At 45.4% G+C, this 22120-nt stretch overlaps 1 protein-coding gene across 1 annotated transcript in view; it reads left to right on the top strand.

Annotated features, from left to right (window-relative positions):
• Positions 1-580: 580 nt before the first annotated feature.
• The window catches only part of NDUFAB1 (NADH:ubiquinone oxidoreductase subunit AB1), a 1133838-nt gene continuing 1112298 nt past the window's right edge, over positions 581-22120 (top strand). The window contains exon 1 of the mRNA XM_050773854.1: positions 581-585. The gene's annotated coding sequence lies outside the window, so the exon portion shown is untranslated. The remainder of the gene's footprint in view (positions 586-22120) is intronic.

Raw genomic sequence — 22120 nt, forward strand, 5'->3', positions numbered from 1 at the left:
GAGTTTCGCTCTTCTTGCCCAGGCTGGAGTGCAATGGTGCAATCTCGGCTCACTGCAACCTCCACCTTCCAGGTTCAAGCCATTCTCCTGCCTCAGCCTCCCGAGTAGCTGGGATTACAGGCATGCACCACCATGCCCGGCTAATCGTTATATTTTTAGTAGAGATGGGGTTTCTCCATGTTGGTCAGGCTGGTCTCGAACTCCTGACCTCAGGTGATCGCCCGCCTCAGCCTCCCAAAGTGCTGGGATTACAGGTGTGCCCAGCCGACACATACACGCTTATGCTTATTGCAGCACAATTCACAGTTGCAAGGATATGGAACTAACCTAAGTGCCCACTGACCAATGAGTGGATAAAGAAAATATGGCATATGGGTATCATGGAATACTACTGAGCCATGAAGAGAAACAAAATACTGTCTTTTGCAGCAACTTGGGTGGAACTGAAGGCCATTATTCTAAGTGAAGGAAGTCAGAAATGGAAAAACAAATACTGTATGTTCTCAATTATAAATGGGAGCTAAGCTATGAGGATGCAAAAACATATAGAGCCATATAATGGACCGTGGGGACTCGAAGGGGGAGGTTGGAAGGTGGGTGAGAGATAAAAGACTACATATTGGGGGCTGTGTACACTGCGCACTGCTAGGGTGACGGGTGCACCAAAGTTGCAGAATTCACCATTAAAGAACTCATCTGTGTAACCAAAAACCACCTGTACCCCAAAAACTGTTGAAAAAAGTTACAGGAACCCAAAACCCCAAAAAACAAACAAAAACAAAGAGCATGTCAGTTTTCATCTCCTGAGTAGCTATGTCACTATGGTGACATAGTAGCACGTGTCACTATGCTGGGCTAATTTTTGTATTTTTTTGTAGAGAAAAGGTTTCGTCATGTTGGCCAGGCTGGTCTCGAACTCCTGGCCTCAAGCCATCTACCCACCTTGGCCTCTCAGAGTGCTGGGATTACAGGCGAAAGCCACTGTGTGGGCCCATTGTGGCTATTATTTAACACTCTCTTTGCCAACTTATTATCTCACTTTAATTTGTATGTCTTTAGTCACTAGTAAGGTTGAGAAATTTTTTGTGTGTTTTTATGTATTTATGAGCAATTTATATTTGGTTTTTTTGTGAGCTACATCATTCTTTAACCAATTTAAAAACTATTCATATTTTTTCTTTTTAATTATAAGAGCTCTTTGTATATTAAGAACATTTATTCTTCGCCTGTTGGATGAATCATAAAAACATTTCTCCTAGCTTGTTACCTACATTTTAATTTAGCTTATGGTATTTTTATACTGTGCAGCTATTTCTAATCTTATGTAGCCAATTTTTTCTTTTTAGCATCTGAATTTTGTGTCTTGCTTAGAAAGATTTTCTTTTATTTAAGATGTGTGTGTGTGTGTGTGCGCGCGCGCGTTCATGTTCCCCTTTCATCCTGTTTTATTTATTTACATTTAAATTGTTTATCTGGCCAGGTGCGGTGGTGGCACATACCTGTAATCCTAGCACTTTGGGAGGCCAAAGCAGGTGGATCACATGAGGTCAGGAGTTCAAGACCTGCCTGGCCAACATGTTGAAACCCTGTCTCTACTAAAAATTAACAAAATTATATACAAAAATTAGCCAAGTGGGTGGCATGCACCTGTGGTCCTACCTACTCAGCAGGGTGAGGCTTGCACCCTGGAGACAAAGATTGCAGTGAGTTGAGATCATGCTACTGCACTCCAGCCTGGGTGACAGAGTAACCTTGTCTAAAAATAAATAAATAAAAATAAGTAAATAAATTAAAAAAAATTGTTTATCTGTCTGGAATTTATCTGGTGTAAGGAATTAGGTAGGCATCCAGCTCTAGCCAACTACTCTAACAGCAATTACTGCACTGCCTAATTTTACTTTTTTCTCTCTGACCATTTAGTAGCTTCTCAAATGTATTTGGGTCTATTTCTAGATTCTAGTCTGCTTCATTAATCTGCTTTTCTTTTCATGCACAAATACCAAACTTTTTTTTTTTTTTTGAGACGGAGTCTCGCTCTGTCGCCCAGGCTGGAGTGCAGTAACGCGATGTCAGCTCACTGCAAGCTCCGCCTCCCAGGTTCACGCCATTCTCCTGCCTCAGCCTCCCGAGTAGCTGGGACTACAGGCACCTGCCACCATGCCCGGCTAATTTTTTGTATTTTTAGTAGAGATGGGATTTCACCGTGTTGGCCAGGATGGTCTCGACCTCATGACCTCGTGATCCACCCACCTCAGCCTCCCAAAGTGCTCGGATTACAGGCGTGAGCCACCGTGCCTGGCCAAGTACCAAACTTTTGAAAATATAAATGTAGCTTTATAATGTGCTTCAATGCCTAGGAGAGTTAATTCTTTTTTTATTACTTTCTTTTTTCAAAATTTTCCTGGCTAGCCTCGCTTGTTTATTTTTCCATTTGAACTTTAGACTCAATGAGTCTACTTCCAAAAAAACCTCATTATGTATTTTTATTGATCTAAAATTAAAGGTTAAGTTTAATTTAGGGAGAATATGCATCTTTACATCATGAAATCTTCTAATTGATGAACAAAGTGTGTATTTTCATTTATTTCTTCTTTCATTTTCCTACGTTTTTGTTTTGTTGCTGATGTCGTAAGTGTGGGCGTTGGTGCTATTTTAAGTATAAGGTTTTCTTCCATTTTGTTTCCTAGCTTTTTTCCTGAAACAGAGAAGTGCTGTTGATTGTGTAACCAACTACGTTATTGACTTAACTCATTATTTACGAGACTTTCCAGGAGTACTCTTGGATTGGCTAGATATGCAATCATATTACCTGCAAATAGTCATTATGTTGTCTCCACTTTGTAATTCTTAAAATTCATATTTTTTATCTTTATATACCTAGAATAATATTAAATAACAGCGGAAATATTATTGCTCTTACTTTGTTCCTGACTTTAATGGAAAATGCTTCTAGTGTGCAACATTAAATAAGATGCTGTTTTTTAACTTAAATATGTTTTTATCATATCGGTACTGGATACTGAATTTTGTTAAATATTCTTGTAGTCTGTAAGAAAGGTCATGTAGTTATTCTCATTTAACCAGTATTCAGAATTCACCTAAGACTGGGTGTGGTGACTCATGCCTATAATCCCAGCACTTTGGGAGGCCGAGGTGGGCGGATCACCAGAGGTCGGGAGTTCGAGACCAGCCTGGCCAACATGGCGAAACCCCATCTCTACTAAAAATACAAAAATTAGTTGGGCGTGGTGGCATGTGCCTGTAATCCCAGCCACTTGGGAGGCTGAGGCAGGAGAATCACTGGAACCTGGGAATTGGAGGCTGCAGTGAGCTGAGATCATGCCACTGCACTCCAGCCTGGGTGACAGAAAAAAAATTCACTGAATGTCAATAGATAGTCTGTATAAGATAGAGTTTGAGAGGCCATCCTGGCTGGTTCTAGACTCTAGAAATTCTAGATGTGCCATGCATTAACTGTGTGATCTGAGCAAGTTTCTTGGCCTCTCTGTGGCTTGGTTGCTTCCTCTGTAAAACAAAATTAATAATAGCATCTAACTCAAAGGGTTGTTGCTGGATTTAAGTGAATACATGTAAATAAGGTGTTTTGAACAGTGCTTGGTTCATAGTAAATGCTATATAAGTACTAATCATTAGCATCACCTTTCTAGAATGACTCCACTGGTGCTAAGCTTTTTAAAAATTAAAAAAAATTTAAGTTCATTTTACATTTTTTTGTAGAGAGACGGGGTCTCGTTATGTTGCCCATGCTGGTCTTAAACTCCTGGCCTCAAGTGATCCTCTTGCCTCAGCCTCCCAAAGTGCTGGGACAGGTGTGAACCACCGTGCCCTAGTGTGCTGAGATTTTCTGTTATTATTGTTTTAAATAAAGGTATTTATTTGCTTGTGAAAGTATTACATGCACCCAGAAAAGTGCACAGCTGGGGGGTTTGCTACAAAAGTGAGTACATAAATAATATAGCCCCTTGTATTCACTTAATGTCATAATTTTCTTTTTCTTTCTTTCTTTTTTTGAGACGGAGTCTTGTTCTGTCACCCAGGCTGGAGTGCTCTGGTGTGCTCTCGGCTCAGTGCAACCTCCATCTCCCAGGTTCAAGCGATTCTCCTGCCTCGGCCTCCTGAGTAGCTGGGATTACAGGTGTGTACCACCACACCCAGCTACTTTTTGTATTTTTAGTAGAGATGGGGTTTTACCATGTTGGCCAGGCTGACCTCAGGTGATCTGCCCACCTTGGCCTCCCGAAGTGCTGGATTACAGGCGTGAGTCACCATGCCCGGCCTTAATGATATAATTTTCAAAAGCATTTTATTTCACTGCATTTGTTCCACAGAATAATGTCACAATTTTTGTTAAAAAATATGAATACACACATGCAATGCCCTCCCTCCCACCAACCAGTGTCCACCAAATACAAAAATTAGCCAGGTGCGGTGGTGCACATCTGTAATCCCAGCTACTTGGAGACTGAGTAGCTGGAGACTGAGGAGAATTGCTTGAACCCAGGAGGCGAAGGTTACAGTGAGCTGAGATTGTGCCACTGCACTCCAGCCTGGGCAACAGAGTGAGATTCTGTCTTCAAAAAAAATTTTTTTTTTTTTGGATACAAGGTGTCATGCTGTCACTCAGTCTGGGTCCAGTGGTGTGAACACATTTCACTGCAGGTTTGATCTCCTGGGCTCAAGTGATCCTCCTGCCTCAGACTCCCAAGTAGCTGGGACTATAAGTATGCATCACCACGCCCAGTTGATCTTTCTGTCTTTTATAGAGGTGGGGTTTCGCCATGATGCCCAGGCTGGTCTTGAACTCCTGACCTCAGGTGATCTCCCCTTGGCCTCCCAAAGTGCTGGGATTACAGGTGTGAGCCACCACGCCTGGTCAAAAAATTTTTTAAACATAGAATTTACATATGACCCCCCAACTCTAAATCTAGGTGTACACTCAAGAGAAATGAAAGCATATATCCACACAAAAACTTGCATATAAATGTTTATAACAGTTTTATTCATAATAGTGAAAAAGTAGAAGTAACTCAAATGTCCATCAATGAATGAAGGTATAAATAAAATTTATTTTTTCATTGGAATTGTCTCTCCAGAGATGATGTTTGTTTTTATATATTAATTTATTTTTTGAGATGGGATCTTACTATGTTGCCTAGGCTGGTCTCAACCTCCTGGGCTCAAGTGATCCTCTTACCTCAGCCTCCTGAGTAGCGGACTACAGATGTGCACCACCATATCTAGCTAACGAAATTTAGCACATCCATTCAACGGACTAATATTTGGCATAAAAAGGAGTTGAATACTGATACATGCTATGACATGGATGACCCTTGAAAACATTATGGTAAGTGAAAGAAACCAGACACAAAGAACAACATATAATGTCATTCCATTTATATGAAATGTCTAGAATAGGTAAATCCATACAGAGAGGAAGTAGATTAGTGGTTGCTGAGGGCCGGGAGTGAGTGATCTGGAGATGGGGGTGATAGTTAAAGAATGTGGGCTTTGCCGGGCGCCATGGCTCACGCCTGTAATCCCAGCACTTTGGGAGGCCGAGACAGGTGGATCATGAGGTCAGGAGATCGAGACCATCCTGGCTAACACGGTAAAACCCCATCTGTACTAAAAAATACAAAAAATTAGCCGGGCGTGGTAGTGCATGCCTGTAGTCCCAGCTACTCTGGAGGCTGAGGCAGGAGAATGGTGTGAACCCGGAAGGCGGAGCTTGCAGTGAGCCGAGATCGCGCCACTGCACTCCAGCCTGGGCGACAAAGCGAGACTCCGTCTCAAAAAAAAAAAAAAAAAAAAGAATGTGGGCTTTTTAGGGGATGACTAAAATATTCTAGAATTGATTGTGGTGATGGTTGCACAACTCTGTGAATGTATTAAACACCATTGAATTGTATGCTTTATTTTTTTAGAGTTAGCATCTTGCTCTGTCACCCGGGCTAAAGTGCAGTGGGATGATCATAGCTCACTGTAGCCTCGAACTCCTGGTTTCAAGAGATGCCACTGTGCCCAGCCAAATTGTATACTTTAAGTGTGTGAATTGTAGGGTATGTGAATTATGTCTCAAAAAAGCTGTTACTGAAAAAACGACAATTTCATATGGTCCAATCTAATCTGCAATAGCTTAAATAGCATTGGTATACTATGATAAGGTTTGAAGATTTGATAGAGCCAGGCATGGTGGCTCATGCCTATAATCCTAGCACGTTGGGAGGCTGAAGTGAGTGACTTGCTTTAGCCCAGGAGTTCAAGACAAGCCTAGGCAACATGGCAAGATCTCATCTCTACAATAAATACAAAAATTAGCTGGGCATGGTGGCACGCGCCTGAAGTCCCAGCTACTTGGGAGGCTGAGCTGGAAAGATCACTTGAGCGCCAGAGGCAGAGGCTGCAGTGAGGAAAGATTGTGCCACTGCACTCCAGCCTGGGTGACAGAGCGAGACCCTGCCTCAAAAAAAAAAAAAAAAAAAAAAAAAGACTGTACATGTGAAATGTGGACCCTGCCTCAAAAAAAAAAAAAAAAAAAAAAAAAAAAAAGAGTTTACATGTGAAATGTGAAAGAGAAGACACGTGGTCCCTGCATATAATAGAGGCAATCAGTGGGGTTTTTGAGAGGCTTGTTGGTTTTTTTTTTACTATAGGAAAGACTTGGGCTTCTTTTTTTTTTTTTTTTTTTTTTTTTTTTGAGACGGAGTCTCACGCTGTTGCCCAGGCTGGAGTGCAGTGGCGCGATCTCGGCTCACTGCAAGCTCCGCCTCCCGGGTTCCCGCCATTCTCCTGCCTCAGCCTCCTGAGTAGCTGGGACTACAGGCGCCCGCCACCGCGCCCGGCTAATTTTTTGTATTTTTAGTAGAGACGGGGTTTCACTGTGGTCTCGATCTCCTGACCTTGTGATCCGCCCGCCTCGGCCTCCCAAAGTGCTGGGATTACAGGCTTGAGCCACCGCGCCCGGCCTGACTTGGGCTTCTTAATAGGAGTGCGAGATGTGGAAGAAATAGGAACAAAGTTGATGGATGGACTCCAAAGTCCATGTGGAAGAATTAACCTTGGAAGGAGTCCAGTCTCTCTTCCATAAGACCAGAAGGAAGGAGGAAAAGATGGGTTCAGATACCAATTAATGGATGGTGCAGAGAATATTTTTCTTACTGGTCTCAATTTGCGGAGGAAAGAGGCAGAATCACTTGTGAAAAGGACAGACGGGGCAGCAGGGCCATGCGTGTCAGAAACCAGGAGGTTAGAAAAGTTAGTAAGTGGCTGGGCACTGTGGCTCACGCCTGGAATCCCAGTACTTTGGGAGGCTGAGACGGGCAGATCGCCTGAGGTCAGGAGTTCCAGACTAGCCTGACCAACACGGTGAAACCCCATCTCTATTAAAAATACAAAAATTAGCTGGTCATAGTGGGATGCGCCTGTAGTCCCAGCTACTCGGGACGCTGAGGCAGGAGAATCACTTGAACCCAGAAGGTGGAGGTTGTAGTGAGCTGAGATCGTGGCCAATGTACTCCAGCCTGAGCGACAGAGCGAGACTGTCTCAAAAAAAAAAAAAAAAAAAAGTAAGTTGGGTGGGAGAGGGAACTCAGACTCAGAGAGGCTTGGGAGCATTGAAGAACCAGATGCCAGTAGAGGAGTGAATTCTGAGTGGCAGTGAGCCCCAGCTCCTGAAGCTCCTCCTGCAGTCTCCTGCAGCCTCATTTGGGAACAGTCTCCGCCTGAGTCATCTCTGCTTCAGTCCACATAACCCCAATTCTTTCAATGTTACTCATACATTTTGGCTTTGAGCCTCGTGCTTTCTGGATAATTGCCTCTGAACTTAACTGCCTTTTGGCACCCTTCCTCCCAGAACTGAATGTTCTTCCCTGGTGAGGACTGACCCAAGTCCACCTCCCCGGTTCTGGGCCCTATATTTTCATTAATTCAGCCTGGGATAACCAGAGCACATTTGGCAGCCTCATTGCATTGGGTCAGTGACAGACAAATCCAAAGAGCGAGAGAAACCTGTCTGTGAATGCGTCAGACCACGTGGTGGGCATGGCAGAACAAGGGGTGGCAGGGGACCGGTGGTTTGCTATAAAGAAGCGAGAGAAAAGATGTTCAACCTGTTAGCTAGTGGAGAACGTCTACAGGTGAGGGGTCACGGATGGGCTGAAACACACAGGTAGGCTATTGCCTAAGGACAGCATCTCACTGGCTAAGACAGCCAGACAGGCACAGCTGTCAGGCATTTTGAGCCTAGTTACTGAGCACAGCCAATATGGCACCTCTACCCCAAAGATCCATAGGTCATTAGGGTTCAGGGGTGCAGCAAGAGAAAGAGAAGAGTATGAGGGAACCCCATGGAGCACCATTTACTTATTTATTTAATATTCAGACATAGGCTGGGCACGGTGGCTCACGCCTATAATCCCAAAACTTTGAGAGATCGAGGGGGGAGGCTCATCTGAGGTTAGGAGTTCAAGACCAGCCTGGTCAACATGGTGAAACCTGTCTCTACTAAAAATACAAAAATTAGCTGGGCATGGTGGCATGCGTCTGTAGTCCCAGCTACTTGGGAAGCTGAGGCACGAGAATCGCTGGAACTCGGGAAGCAGAGATTGCAGTGAGCCAAGATTATACCACTGTACTCCAGAGTGCAGAGTGAGACTCTGTCTCAAAAAAAAAAAAAGAAAAAGAAAAAGAAATTCAGACACAGAGTCTCACTATGTTGCCCAGGCTGGTCTCGAACTCCTGGCCTTTGAGTGATCCTCCCATCTCAGTTTCCCAAAGTGCTAAGATGACAGGTATGAGTCACCTCAACCAGCCTCTGGGGCACATTTTGATCCGAGGTATTACCAGATCAAATGTGGTGGAAGGAACATAGCCTTTGGCATCAGAGCTAGATTGAAAGCCTGTCTCTTCTACTCATTTGCTGTGAACACTAGCACTTGGCACATTGCTGAGCCTCTTAGAGCTTCAGTGTCCACATCTGTAAAATGGAAATTAATAATTCTTACCCCTCAACTCCTCAGGGTTGACTGTTGAAGAAATGTTATCTGTGGCCCTCCAGCTCAGTGCTGTCTTGTCCATCTCTGGGCTTTTGTATTTGTTATCTTCTCAGAAGCTTTTTTTTTTTTGATAGAGACAGGATTCCATTCTGTTGCCTGGGCTGGAGTGCAGTGGTGCAATCACAGCTCACTGCAGCCTTGGAATCCTAGCCTCAGGTGATTCTTCCACCTCAGCCTCCCAAGTATCTGGGATGACAGGTGCACTCCACCGTGCCCAGCCCATTTTTAAAATTTTTTGTAGAAACGGGATCTCACTATGTTGCCCGGGCTTGTCTGGCACTCCTGGCCTCAAGCAATTCTCCCACCTTGGCCTCCCAAACTGCTGGGATTACAGGTGTGAGACATCGTGCCTGGTCTAAGAGCACATTTTACTCAATCCAGCTTTGCCTGACTATCTCCTAGTCATCCTTTGGGTCTCGTCTGGCTCTTTCTTCCTCCTGGAAGTCCTCCTGGATTGATTGTCTCTCTTCTGGGCTCCCATAGCTGCCCACTTTCATACCACGTGAGAATTCTTTGCCTGTTGCTCTCCTCACTAAGTCTGTGGAGGCACGAGTAGGACCTAGTTCATCAGTGTATCCCCAGTTCATGGCACATACACACTGGTGCTCAACAGATATGATTTGATGGAATGAAGTTTTGAAGATTAAATGAGATAATGAATGTTTAACCCATGCTTCCCAAATCACACTGACTAGGTGGGTAAAAAACAGAAACGTGAAACGGTTATCAACTCAGTTCCTCTCTGTAGGTTCTTCAGCTCCCTTAAAATTCTCCCCAAAGGGCCAGGAGTGGTGGCTCACCCCTGTAATCCCAGCACTTCGGGAGGCCAAGGTGGGCAGATCACTTGAGGTCGGGAGTTCGAGACCAGCCTGGCCAAGATAGTGAAACCCCATCGCTACTAAAAATACAAAAGTAGCCAGGTGTGATGGCGCATGCCCATAATTCCAGCTACTTGGGAGGCTGAGGCAGAATCGTTTGAACCCAGCAGGCAGAGGTTGCAATGAGCTGAGATCACGCCACTGCGCCTGGCAACAGAGCGAGACTCTGACTCAAAAAAACAAAACAAAACAAAAAACAGAACAACAAAAACAAAAACAAAAACACTTCCCCAAAGACCCTGCGGAAACCTCCGGGAAGGGAGCACAGGCTCTGGAAATAGATCGCATGGGTTTCAATCTTGGCTCGGCACTTACCAGCTTTGTGACTTACTCTATCCAGGCCTCAGTTTATGCACCTGTGAAATGATTCCTAAGGCTGCCAAAGAGACTAAATGTGCTAATATTTGCACAGGGCTGGTAATGGTGCCTGGAACACAGTAAAGAATGTACGGGCGTTTAGTATATCTCCAAGTGCACCACATACCAGTCTTCCTGGCTACTGTGCCGTGTTCCTTGTCTCTCACTCCAACTGCCTATGATCATTTCCCGCCACTGCTGGTGCCTCAAATGGCATTTAATCCAATCTTGGGGAGTTCAGGTAGCCTATGTATATTGCATGGACTGCATTCAACCACACTCCTATAATACCCAAACCACCGCTTCTTCCACGTGAATGTGCTTGTGAATCCATTCAGGACCTTGTAGATTCTGATTTGGAATCTGGGGCAGGCCTGAGATTCTGCATTTTTTGTTTTCTTTTTAAATTTTTTTGTAGAGTCGGGGTCTCACTATATTGCCCAGGCTGGTCTCAAACTTCTGGGCTCAAGTAGTCCTCCTGCCTCAGCCCCTCAGAGTGCTGGGATTATGGGCATGAACCACAGTGCCTGGCCTGCATTTTTTTTTGAGACAGAGTCTCGCTCTGTCACCAGGCTGGAGTGCAGTGGCACGATCTCGGCTCACTGCAACCTCTGCCTCCCGGGTTCAAGCGATTCTCCTGCCTCAGCCTCCCGAATAGCTGGGATTACAGGTGCCTGCCACCACACCCAGCTAATTTTTGTATTTTTAGTAGAGACAGGGTTTCACCATGTTGGCCAGGATAGTCTCGATCTCTTGACCTTGTGATCTGCCTACCTCGGGCTCCCAAAGTGCTGGGATTACAGGCGTGAGTCACCATGCCCCGCCCCATTCTGTATTTCTAATAAGCTCCTAGGTAATGCTGATGTTGAATGTTTATGGACCATATTTTTACTTGTTTTTGAGACAGGGTCTCGCGCTGCCGCCCAGGCTGGAGTACAGTGGTGCAATCTTGGCTCACTGCAACCTTCACCTCCTGGGCTTAAGTGATCATTCCACCTCAGCCTCCCAAGTAGCTGGGACTACAGGTGCATGCCACCATGCCTAGCAAATTTTTGTATTTTTAGTAGAGACAGAGTTTTACCATGTTGGCCAGGCTGGTCTCGAACTCCTGGCCTCAAATGGTCTGCCCACCTTGGCCTCCCAAAGCGCTGGGATTACAGGTGTGAGCCACTGTGCCTGGCCTACATTTTTACTTAACAAAGACCTAAACAGTAAAAATTTGTTTTTCTCACCAATCTTTGTACTGAGGTGAAGAGAGACACAAGAGATACAACGATTCAGAAGAGGATTAGACAGAAAGATATCAAAAGATACCCAGACATAGGTAGTTTTCTGTCATTGCTTCAGCATTTTTTCCTTTTATTTTTAGTTGACATGTAATAGTTGTACATATTTATAGAAGACAGTGATATTTCAATATGTGTATACAATGTGCAATGATCAAATTAGCATATTCATCACCTCAAACTATCATGCCTCAGTGTTGTGAACATTCAAAATCCTAGCTTTCTGAAAATATACAATAAGCTACAGTGAACCACATTCACTCATTAGTGCTGTGGAACAACAGAACTCATCTCTCCTATCTAGCTGGTGTCAGCATTTTAATGCTATCAGTTCTTGTGTCTCTGTGATATTCTGGGCCACAAAATGGCTGCTTCGGCTCCGGTCATCACATCCATGACCAAGGCAAAAAGAAGGGGAATGGCTAAAGGGAAGAGCCAGTTCTGAGTGTGCCCTTCTAATATGAAAGCCCTTCTTTCTTCCCTCCCTCCCTACCCCTCCCCTCTTCCCTTCCCCTCTCCCCCTTCCTTCCTTTCTCCTCCCCCTCCCCCTTCCCTTCCTTTCTCCTCCCCCTCCCCCTTCCCTTCCTTTCTCCTCCCCCCCCCCTTCCCTTCCTTTCTCCTCCCCTCCCCCTTCCCTTCCTTTCTCCTCCCCCTCCCCCTTCCCTTCCTTTCTCCTCCCCCTCCCCCTTCCCTTCCTTTCCTTCCCTTTCCCTCTTTTTTTTTGAGACAGGGTCTCGCTGTGTTACCGAGGCTGTACTGCAGTGCTGCAATCGTAGCTCTCTGCAGCCTTGACCTCCTAGTCTCAAGCAATCCTCCCACCTCAGCCTTCTGAGTAGCTGGAACCACAGGTATGAGCTACCATGCGTGGCTAATTTTTAAAATTTTTGTAGAGACAGTCTCACTATGTTGCCTAGGCTGGTAGCAAACTCCTGGCCTTAAACAATCCTCCCACCTTAGCCTCCCAATGTACTGGGATTACAGGGGTAAGTCACCTTGCCTGGCCACCCCTCATTTCTGACCCATTGTCTTTGAGTTGAACAAGCACCTTTTAGCACGAATTCTTTTCCAGGGAGTTCTCATACTTTCTTTTTTCTTTTTTTTTTTTGAGACGGAGTCTCGCTCTGTTGCCCAGGCTGGAGTGCAGTGGCGTGATCTTGGCTCACTGCAAGCTCCGCCTCCTGGGTTCACGTTACTCTGCCTCAGCCTCCCGAGTAGCTGGGATTACAGGTGCCGCCACCACCTCTGGCTAATTTTTTGTATTTTCAGTAGAGACGAGGTTTCACTGTGTTAGCCAGGATGGTCTCGATTTCCTGACCTCGTGATCCAACCACGTCGGCCTCCCAAAGTGCTGGGATTACAGGCGCGAGCCACCGCGCCTGGCCCTCATACTTTCAACCACATAAAAAGAGCAGTGGAATTTTTTTCTCCCCATCATCATTAGCTGTTCCCTTCTTGAGTCAATAATGTAGTAATCCTATCTTGAGGGACAGAATCTTGGCCAAATGCTGGGGAGAATCCGATTAATTCCCTGCTCGAGGGGGTTGAGCCTAGAACTGAGGATGAGCCAGTCAGTGCACTCCTTCTCCCTAGGCAACTAGTGATTGGTTCAGGGATGGTGACGTGGCCAAATCGACCATCAGGGCTGAAAAGACGCAACCCCGTGTTTTGCTTGAAACACCCGTGAAACAGACTTGCTTTTCCATGCTGAATGTCCACAAACACGGCCACAGCTGTAAAAGCTTTTGGAAGGCCAGGCGGGGTGGCTCACGCCTGTAACCCCAGCACTTTGAGAGGCCGAGGCGGGCAGATCACGAGGTCAGGAGTTCGAGACCAGCCTGACCAACATGGTGAAACCCTATCTCTACTAAAAGTACAAAAATTAGCCAGGCGTGGTGGCACGCGCCTGTAATCCCAGCTATTCAGGATGCTGAGGCAGGAGAATCACTTGAACCTGGGAGGCGGAGGTTGCAGTGAGCTGAGGTCCCGCTACTGCACTCCAGCCTTGGGTGACAGAGTGAGACTCTGTCTCAAAATATATATATATATGTGTGTGTGTGTGTGTGTGTGTGTATGTATACAAAGTAAAAACATAAAAGCTTCTGGGCTTTTATGCACTGGGCTTCTGTGACTTGCAGCTGGAAAGCACCATAGCTGACACAGGTAGCCATCATAACTTGGGATGATTTTATACACACCCTTCAATCAGTATCACATACCCTTGGAGTACAATTTCCTTTCACCACTGGCTCACTGCCTGACCTCACTTCCCAGAGTTTCTGTTTCTTCAGCTACAAGAGGAGGAAAACAGAAACACCTTTATTATGGGATTAAATGAGATGGTGCACATGAAGAACTTAGCACAGGGCCCACTCAGTACACTCCAGTGCCAGCGAGCAATGTCACATTATCCGATGTGGGTTTTCTGAAACAAATTAAAGCTGAGGGGCCCCAACAGCCCAACAGGTCTGGAGAAAGTTTCAGCTCAGCCATCAGAGGGCAGCGGCCCAGAGATGGCTCACAATGATTCCAAATTTGTTTTAAGAGGGTCTCGCTCTGTCGCTCAGGCTGGAGTGCAGTGGTGTGATCATAGCTCACTGCAGGCTTGACCTCCTGGGCTCAAATGATCCTCCTGCCTCAGCCTCCCATGTAGCTGGGGTTATAGGTGCACAGCACCACACCCAGCTAATTTTTACATTTTTGTAGAGCTAGGGTCTTCCTGCGTTGCCCAGGCTGATCTCGAGCTCCTGGCCTCAAGTGATCCTCCCCTCCTGACTGGGCTTCCTTTGGCTCACTAGCCTTTTTTTTTTTTTTTTTTTTTTGAGACGGAGTCTTGCTCTGTCACCCAAGCTGGAGTGGTGCAGTGGCGCGATCTCGGCTCACTGCAACTCTGCCTCCCAGGTTCAAGCGATTCTCCTGCCTCAGCCTCCTGAGTAGCTGGGACTACAGGCACATGCTGCCACACCCAGCTAATTTTTTGTATTTTTAGTAGAGACAAGGTTTCATCACGTTAGTCAGGATGGTGTCGATCTCCTGACCTCGTGATTCACCTGCCTCGGCCTCCCAAAGTGCTGGGATTACAAGCGTGAGCCACCGCGCCCAGCAAGGCTCACTAGTCTTATACTTGGATCACTGCAGTTAGGGTCATTGTGTCCACGTGTTGGGTTTTTGGAAATAGGGGGCTTGGCTGCTATTGTGCTAACGTCGGACACGGGGGCCTGGCTATGCTGGGAGCCTCAGGCAAGAGACCAAGTGTCTGCCATGAGGTCCTTTCCCTCTAAAGCACTGTCACTTTCCCAGGGTGTTGTAAGAGGAGAGACGTGGATCCTCTATTCTTGTGGGGTCTGCCAGTCTCTGGCCCATTTCTAGTCCTGGGGACTCTTCTGCTCCCCCTGGCTGTCACTGCTCTGCCCTTCCTCCCTTTGAGATACTTGTGTTTCTCCTCTTGTCCTTGGGGATGACCCCATATATGTCCCAGAACAATAATGTGTTGAAAAATAAAGCCAGAAATAAGCGTTGTTTTCGGGGTTACTTCTGCTTTCTTCCATGTTAATCAACCCTCTTTTTAAAAAATTTTTTTGAGATAGGGTTCCACTCTGTCACCCATGCTGGAGTGCAGTGGCGGTCTTGGCTCACTACAGCCGTGACATCCTGGGCTCAACTGATCTTCCCATCTCAGCCCCCTGAGTAGCTAGGACTATAGGCACATGCTACCATATCCAGATAATGTTTGTATTTTTTGTAGAGATGGGGTTTTGCCATGTTGCCTAGGCTTGTCTTGACCTCCTGGGCTCAATCAATCCTTCCATCTCAGTCTCCTGGTAGCTAGGATGACAGGTGCATGACACCATGCCTGGATACTTTTATATTTTATTTGTTTATGTATTTTGAGATGCAGTCTTGCTCTGTCGCCCAGGCTGGAGTGCAGTGGTGCTATCTTGGCTCACTGCAACTTCTGCCTCCCAGATTCAAACGATTCTCCTGCCTCAGCCTCCCGAGTAGCTGGGATTACAGGCGTGTACCACCATGCTGGGCTAATTTTTGTATTTTTAGTGGAGATGGGGTTTCACCATCTTGGCCAGGCTGGTCTTGAACTCCTGACCTCAAGTGATCTGCCTGCCTCGGCCTCCCAAAGTGCTGGGATTACAGGCATGAGCTACTGCGCCTGGCCTAATTTTTTATTTTTTGTAGAGATTGGATCTCACTTTGCTTAGGCTGGTCTTGAACTCCTGGACTCAAGCGATCTTCCCACCTCGGCCTCCCAAAGTACTGGAATTGCAGGTGTGAGCCACTGCAACCCTCTTCTGGTGAGAGAACACAAAGTTTGGTTTCCTTCTTAGAGCAAGGGAGGGAAATCCACTGGAAATAAAATGAGTCAATATCTCACTACATCATCTTAATAGTATGAGTGTATTTATTATTATTTTTCATAGGATCATTCTACTTATTAAATTATTATTTTAAGTATACTACAGTCAGGAATACATTACCAGTTTACCTGAATGTAAATATGACTTTGGCTCAAATCTGAGACCTCTGAGATTTGTGATAAGTAGTTTAGTGCAGTGTCTAGTGCCTACAGGAACTGTGATAAATATTAGTGTACCTGTTTTTCCTCCTGTAGTTTTCACTAAGAACATCTCCTGGTGAGGTGTTAGATGTCTAGAATTGACTGCCTCTTAGACAAAGAGTGTAAATTTCAGAGTTACATGTATAGCATGAAACCATATATATATATATATACACACACACACACACACATAATTAAGACAGGGTCTTGCTCTGTCGCCCAGGCGGGAATGCAGTGGCACAGTCACAGCTCACTGCCGCCTCTTTTCTATTTTATTTTACTTATCTCCCCTTTTCTATTTAATTTAATTTAATTTAATTTTTTTGAGATGGAGGCTCGTACTGTCACCCAGGCTGGAGTGCAGTGGTGCGATCTTAGCTCACTGCAATCTCCATCTCCCGGGTTCAAGTGATTCTCTTGCCTCAGCCTCCCAAGTAGCTGGGACTACAGGTGCCTGCCACCATACCCAGCTAATTTTTGTAGTTTTAGTAGAGATGGGTTTCACCATGCTGACCAGGCTGGTTTCGAACTCCTGGCCTCAAGTGATCCACCCGCCTCAGCCTCCGAAAGTGTTGGGATTACAGGCGCAAGCCACCACTCCCGGCCTCCCTTTTGTATTTTAAAATTACAATCTCCAGAGCTTCCCTAAGGTTGGTTGGAGGCCTGAAATAGACCAAGAAGGGTGAAGATCTTTGCTACTTAGAGCCACGACTCAACCAGATTTCAGAGAAATGACTCCCTGCCTCTTTCTTGTACAAAAGAAACCCTGTAGCATGGAAACCCCATGTTAGAGACCCAAAGGTCGAAAAGCAAAGCCAAGTGTACTTTGTGGACACCGTGACTTGGTGTTGCCTTGCTCCTCTCCTATTCACTCATTCTTTATTTTAAATTGTAAGTTAACTTGCTAGAAAATTATTTTATTTTATTTTAGTTTAGTTTAGTTTAGTTTAGTTTGAGATGGAGTCTCGCTCTATCACCCAGGCTGGAGTGTGTCATCTTGGGTGACTTTCTTTACATCACTGACTTTTGTTTCCTTTATCTATGAAATGGAGATGAAGTCAAATAATACTTGTGAACAGATTGGAACAATGCTTTTTGTTTTCATGTAGTAGGCACCCATTTTTGTGCATCTGATTTGTCATAGAATACAGAAAGATACCATCCCTTGAAGCTTTTTATTAAAAAAGAAAACAACAACTCTACTTTTGAAGACCATATATTGGGAACTTCTGGCTAAATAATTTCCCTTCCTTGTTATTTCCTATTCATTTTCCATTAAAATTTTTCTTTTTCTTGGCCAGGCACGGTGGCTTATGCCTGTAATCTCAGGATTGTGGGAGACTGAGGTGGGAGGATCACTTAAGGCCAGGAGTTTGAGACCAGCCTGGGCATCCCATTAGATGCAATTTTTAGAGGCAATTTTTTTTTTTAAACCAAAACATACCTCTAACTGGCTTAATCAATGTGGAAATTCACTGTATCCATAAAGTCCTGATTCTGAGTAGAGTTCAAGTCTGATTTGGCCCAGTGGCTCTGGGTGCATTTCCCTTGGTTCATTCCTATATAGGTTACATTCCTAGGCTCGTAGAGAGATCCCATCTCTACAAATAATACAATAATTAGCTGGGCGTGGTGGCATGTGCCTGTAGTTTCAGCTACTCAAGAGGCTGAGACAAGAAGATTGATTGAGCCCAGGAGTTTGAGACTTCAGTGAGCCATGTGCTCCAGCCTGGGTGACAGAATGACACCCTACCTCAAAAAAAAAAAAATTTTTTTTACTTTGAGCCTAGGAGTTTGAGACCAGCCTAGGCAACATAATGAGACCCAGTCTCTACAAAATTTTTAAAAATTAGCCAGGCATGGTGGTAGGCGCCTATAGTCTTAGCTAACTGGGAGGTTGGGGAAGGAGGATCGCTTGAGCCCAGGGGTTCGAGCCTTCAGCGAGCTATGATTGCACCGCTTCATTTTAGCCTAGGCAACAGAGTGAGGCCCTGTCTCAAAAAACTTTTTTTCTCATAGCATGTATCACCATATAACTGACTTTATATGTGTACTTACTCATTTTGTTTATTGTCTGTTCCTTCACTAAAATGTGCACTCTATAAGGGCAGCAATTTATATCTGTCTTGTTCATTGCTGTGTCCCTAGCGGCTAGCCCAGTGCCGGCACATAGGAGCTCGGTGAAAATGTGCTGAATGGATAAATGAATGAATAAATGAATGAATGAACGAATGAATGAATATTCCTAAATTTTCTCCAGGCCTGTCATGTGGTTTCATGGACTAAGAACATTTGGAGTCTGAGGAAGAACTCTCATCAATGTGTGGATTTCAGCCTCTACTCCTAAATGTCTTCTTCAATCTGTCCTTGATCCACGTCCATATCAGACATCCTCTTGCTGCATGGCCAAGCCTCCGGTCTCAAATCCTGTCCACCTTCCTGGCTGCCACCAGAGGGCTCTTCCTAAAGCGCTGGCTCTGATCGTGTCACTCTTCTCTGGAAGAACCTATGTTGCTTGTTTGTTTGTGTCTGTGTTGCGGCTTGATGGTTAGTTATCTCCAAGTGGTTGGATGCCAACCCTCTGTCCAGGTCAGATTCCCACGTTTATATCAGTTACGATAGTTCGTTACGTTTATATCAATTAGCATAGTTAGGATGTTCCTGGCTTTTTGTTTGTTTGTGTTTCTTTTTTGTTTGTTGATTTTGTCTTTTAGAGATAGGGTCTTGGCTCTGTTGCACAGGCTAGAGTGCAGTTACATGATTATAGACCATGACAGTCCCGAACTCCTGGGATCAACGGATCCTCCAGCGTTGGCCTCCCAAAATGCTGGGTTACAGGCATGAGCCACTGTGCCTGGCCGTGACAATTTTTTTTTTTAACCAAAACATACTTCTAACTGGCTTAACCAATGTGGAAATTCACTGTATCCACAAAGTCCTGATTCTGAGTAGAGTTCAAGTCTCATTTGACCCAGTGGCTCTGGCTGCATTTCCCTTGGTTCATTCCTATATAGGTTGCATTCCTAGGCTGGTAGAGAGAAAGCAGCCACAGTGCTGGCCTCACTTCTACACTTAGCGAAGTCCAGAAGGGGAGAGATGTGTGCATCTTGAGGTTTCCTCTTAAGGATCAGGAGCCCCTTGTCCGACTTCCCTCTGGACCTCACTGGACCTAGTTGGGTCATTGCCCAGTCTTAAAACCAATCTTTATCTCCAGGCAAATGCCATTGACTTAAGCCTGGATTTCTGAATCAATCGCTGACACGGAGGATGAAATAGAATTGGTTTTATCTATCAGGCTCCACACTTTTCCTGCTTCCCTGGAGGTGAGGGTCAATGCCTCAAGTGGCTCCAGAAGGGTGGAGAGGAGGTGGAAAGGGTCCTGGTGAGAGGACACCATCTCATTCACAGTGTAGCTTGTAGAAGCCTGCACAGCATCCCTTCAATGATCACAATTGCTATTTTGATACAATGTGAGTATATGGATACAAGAATGAGTAGGGTTTCACCTACTAGCTAAGAAAAGAAGGGTGTCCAAGAAAGTTGAAATAGGCTTCTCTTTCTCCTTCTCCTTCTCCTTTTTCTTCTCCTTCTTCTTCTTCTTCTTCCTCTTTTTCTCTTCTTCCTTTTCCTCTCCTTCTCCTTCTCTTTCTCTCGCTCTATCACCCAGACTGGAGTGTAGTAACATGACCATAGCTCATTGCAGCCTGGATTCCCCAGGGCTCAAGTGATCTTCCTGCCTCAGGCTCTAGACTAGCTGGGACTACAAGTGCACATCACTACACCCGGCTAATTTTTAAAATATTTTTGTAGAGATGGGAGGGGGGGTCTCACTATGTTGCTCAGGCTGATGTTGAACTTCTGGACTCAAGAGATCCTCCTGCTTTGGCCTCTCAAAGTGTTGGGATTACAGGCATGAGCCACTTACCTGGCCATGCATGGCTTATTAAGGTTTGTTACAATTAGAGCCCAAGGCAGTAGGGCCAAGAAGAATTTCCAGAAATTAGACTAAGAGGATCTTACCCAAATTGTGAAAGACCTTAAGGGCCATGATAAAGAGGCCAGAATTCATCCTTTAGTCATTCATCATCCACACATCCATTGAGTTCCACCTGCTTGGGCTTTACTAGGAGGTGGAGATAAGATGGAGAAAGGAGGCAGACAAGATCTCTATCATCACTCAAGTAGGGGAGATGTAGACATTGAACGGATGCTATGTAAGTAGCTAATTATCTAGATGCTGCCTCCTCTGGTAGGGCCCATCCTCTAATTCCCCAGGGAGACCTAGTATCTCCCTCCTATGGGCTCACAGGGTTCCTTGAGGTAGCGGTAGTTAAGACAGGCAAGTCTAAAAGCATTGTTCTAAGTGCATGCATTCACTTATTTAAACCTCAAAAAGCTCTGTGAAGTGGGCACTAGGACAGTCCCCATTTAACAGAGAGGATAAGTAACTTGCCCAAGGACACGAGTTAGTAAGTGGTAGAGCTGAAATCTGAATGTCTGTCCCACTCCAAATGCAGACTCCCAACCATCCAAGTAGGTGCCATCGTTACCCCCATTTTACAGATGAGAATACTGAGGCTCAGGATAAGATTTACCTAAGGCCATGGGGTTTAGGAGGGGAATCCAAATGCAGGCAGGAAGCAGAGATCAGGCTTCCCATGGTGACGTCATACCACCCCTGCAGAGACCTCTGTCACGGCACCGATCCTATTGTGTAGTGCTTAGTTATTTACACGCCTGTCTCCATTTACCAAGTAGAGGCTCTTTGAGAGAAAAGACAGATCTGTTTTCTGCTTCTTCAGCTCCAGCATCATTTTGGCGCTTAATCTACTATGCAAATGTTTGTTGAATGAATCAAATGACTGACAAATGAAAGAAAGAATGAGTAAATAATTATTTATGAAGCACCCAGACACAGGGGATGGCCTGTGATGAGAAGGGTTTAGAAATATTCTTAGCAAATTAGGAATGTGCGTGAGCCTCTGTTTCTGCAGCCTCAAGAAGAAACAAAACCCTTGGAAAGGAAGGAAGAAAGAAAATGGGGCGTAACAAGGATTCCAGGCTGGATTCCATGATGTCATCCTAAATTGGATGTCTGGACTTGGTGAACAAAGGCTCTGGTGACACGGGCCCCGGCCAGGCCGGCCTCTCAGCTCGCGTGGGGGAAGCAGTTAAAGTGAACTGCCCCAGAGCCCGTCTCCACCCCAAGCTTTTGCATTCAGCAGGTATCTCATCCAAGAGAAAACCAGGACAGGAAATCACGTTGCCATGGAGACCAGAGAGGCCCTTCCAGACACAGGGGAAAATAAACACGTTCTGGTTGGACTTAACCCCCACGAAGCCAGGTCCAAGAGGTCCTGGTTTTCACTAGAAATGTCAGTGAGCTCTCCTCCAAGCCCCCTCGACATCCTCAGCACTAAGGGCTGAATGGCAATGCTAGCCCACAAAGAGTTCTAGGGGTTGTGTCAACCCAGGGCTGAAGGATGAATCCATTTTGTGCCCAGACCTAAGACCTCTGTCTCCTTCAGAGCTGGGAACTGAATAGACAACTGTTGTTGGGTCAGGTACATTTCTACACATTTTGGATCTAGAACTCATTTAATCCTCATAACAACTCAACAGAGAACACCTAGTTATTACTATCATACGCATTTTACTGATGAGCAAACTGAGGCACAGAGAGATGGAGTGACTCGCCCAAGGGCACCAGATAGTTGGCACCAGAATTTAAAACATTTTCAGAGTACTTGGGCAACAGATCATTGTGCTGAAGAATACAATATGCTGGGCACAGTGGTTCACGCCCATAATCCCAGCACTTTGGGAGGCCAAGGCGGGCAGATCGCTTGAGTCCAGGAGTTTGAGACCAGCTTGGGCAACAAAGTGAGACTTCATTTCTACCAAAAAATAAACAAAATTCGCCGGGCATTGTGGTGCTGAGGATATCGAGAGGCCTTG

Source organism: Macaca thibetana, chromosome 20 (genome assembly GCF_024542745.1).
Source record: "Macaca thibetana thibetana isolate TM-01 chromosome 20, ASM2454274v1, whole genome shotgun sequence".
Taxonomy (NCBI): domain Eukaryota; kingdom Metazoa; phylum Chordata; class Mammalia; order Primates; family Cercopithecidae; genus Macaca; species Macaca thibetana.